This window comes from Poecile atricapillus, chromosome W, assembly GCF_030490865.1.
Source record: "Poecile atricapillus isolate bPoeAtr1 chromosome W, bPoeAtr1.hap1, whole genome shotgun sequence".
Taxonomy (NCBI): Eukaryota; Metazoa; Chordata; class Aves; order Passeriformes; family Paridae; genus Poecile; species Poecile atricapillus.
In genome coordinates, this window is record NC_081288.1 from 26562142 (window position 1) to 26565112 (window position 2971).

Here is a 2971-nt window from a genome sequence, read left to right on the forward strand (position 1 = left end):
TATCCCTTCATGATCCTTTTAGATTGTAAAATGATTCTCAGAAAGGTCAATGAATGCACAGAATCCTAAGACCATTTCCCACTCCGAAAAGTTACTTTGGGCAATAAATTACATTCTACAACTTCAAAATATTGTGTGATCATTAATTGCTCATTCTGCTTCCAGCTGGTGTTGTACAAGAACCTCACAGATCCTGTCCTGTTAGACACTGGCCAAAGTGAGTAGAGGCATCCCTCAGTCTCCTCCTTCCATTTTAGAGGTTCTGCTGCTAACCAATGCATCTCCATCCCTAGGGATGTACTGGAACGAGACTGTAATATGCATTTCCTCTCACTTGAGATCTTGTACCTGTTTGGACAAGAACTAAGTCAAACTATTACCATAAAATATTAACTAAAAAAAAAATAAAAATCAGCTGATTTTTTTCGTCCTCACAAACTTCATTCATGGTTGCAATAGGGAAATCATGAGGGGTTTTGTTGTTGGTGTTGTTTTCCAGCTATGGTCAGAGCTAAGATGAACTGCAAAAGATCTGTGCATACAATGGGTCTCAGGGTAAGACTGGCAGAATATCAGATCAGACAAGCTTTGTAATTTGGAGTGAAGTAACAGGAGATCTCTATTGTTAAAATGGAATTACTGGAAGGAATAGAGATGGTACTGGGAGACTGAGTTATGTCTCTGTCACGGTCTTGAGATCCTTAGGCTAAGCCTTCACAGAAGTACTCAATATTACAGTATTAGGAGTGATCCTGCATTAAAAAAAACACAGATTTTGCTACTTCTAATTTATTTTGAGTTAATCACTAAGGATATGTTATAGGATTAGTGATCTCCCTTCTGTCTATCAAGATGTCCTGTCCAGACCACGGTTCAGCATTGCAGCTCTGAAGGAAGTGATGAATTAGAGGGCTGTGCGCATTGATATTAAAGACATGTCAGGTCAAGTCAACACAACAGATTGTATGTGACTGGAAAAGAAGATAATAGTAATATCAAAATACCAACTACAGAATTCAGGAATGGGTATTTTTCTAAATGAGAAAAGTTTTCTGTATGTCAACTATACAAACACAGTAAGTGACAGCAGTCCAAGCACCACAAGATTCACTATTTTTATAGGTGATTGTGAAATTAGAAATTCTTTATAATTAAGAATGACATGATAAAATTAAAAAAAAAAACAAAACAAACTGGAATAAATAAGGCCACTTTCAAACTTCGCAAAACCTAAACCGAGTTAGAGGATTTATGGAGATGCACATCAATATATCACATGATCTATCAAAAAGACAAAGGAGATAAGAAAAACTGCCCATGTTGAAAATGCACAAGGAATTTTTTTATTTAAGATGAGAAAAAAAAACAGCCTAGTAATAAAGAACAATAAGACTGAAAGGGACATCAAGACATTTTTTATCTCAAAACAGTCAGATGTTCATTTGGCTCTCCCAGCCAAATGAACATCTGACCTTTTTGAGATAGAAAATCCCTTGATTTTCTTTTATCTTTTGAGAAAGAACTAGACAATTTCAGTGCTTGCCTATCCTTGACATTACCCTTGTCTACCCTTCACTATGCCATGCAATTTTATCTATTAAAAAATATGCAATATTTGAGCTAACTTCTACTTTTAAAAGTAACTGAGATTCTAATTCTTGCATGCTTCTTTCTACCTCAAAAGAGAAGAAAGATGCCAGTGTAACCAGTTCTAAAAAAAATGCCCTAATATGATGGATTATGTGATAGTGTGTGCAGCTTGCTCTTACCCGCTCATGACCTCTGGGGCTGAAACATGCAGCCTTGGAATACGGCCTCTCTCAGCAATTTGCCATAAGCTTTGTACTGAATGTACAAGGTCTCAGGACTGAGATTTGTCAGGTTTGCTTCGTCTGAGCTTCTCTTGACCCTTCTGTATCTTTTCCTCGGTTAGCTGTGGCAGCAGTTTCCATAATTAACCACATCTATGGCTAATTTGTTTTACTTCTGTTTATCTGTACGTGGTACAACAATCATTTTATAGAAATAAAAGTAACAAACAGTTATTCTGTGCAGAAAAAGAGGCTTATGACTAGCACAACAATGCAGTGCAGAGAAATGCAGGCCTGGAGCAATAGCAGAAGCCTTGAGAAGTGGGGGCACAAGATTTGCTAAGGAATACAGGGATATAAAAGTAACAGGCAAGGCACAGGCCTGGGATGACTGGCCTCATGGCTGTGAAGAACTCACCAGTGATCAATCAAAGAAAAGCTGACCTGGACTGGATTTAGGGTTAACAAAGAAAAAAAAAAGTCCATAATAGGCACTACATAGCATAAAATCAGATGTAGTGTGGTGCAGCTGGGTGTAGCTGCAGCAATGCTGGGGCCCTGCCAGGATCACCTTGCCATGCCTTTTCCAGCCCCAGTGTTCCTGGAGCTGTAGGCTCTTTGACTCTCTCAACCCTAAGCCCAGCCCTAAGCCTAACCCTAACCACCACCCCTAACTACTACCCTCTGAGCACATTTCTAACCTATGCTAATAGATACTTTTAAATATATATATATTTTAAAGCATCTTTTTCATTTTTAACATTTCTTTCAGCTTAAGCAACTGGTGCTGTAACCTTTTACAGTTTATCAGTTTCTACCCAAAAAAAAAAAAAAAAAAAAAAAAAATCTCTATTTTAATCGCTATTGAAAAAAACAGAAATGCAGTTGGTAAAATATATTACTCTGAATCATGAAATGTATACTTTGGGAAGTGCAGGTCTTTTTTTAAACTCTGAGAGCTTTCTAAGCAGCTGTTGCAAATTCCAAAATAACTGCTCTTGACTAACTCCACATACATAGATTTTTGTGCTGGAGTAAGTGCACCTTGTTCTACTTCAGCTTAGTATTAACTTTATGATAAACAGAAGTAACAGACTAATTATGAAATAAGACTGCCCACATATGTAGCTAAGTGGGAGTTGTAATTGCAATTGCATATA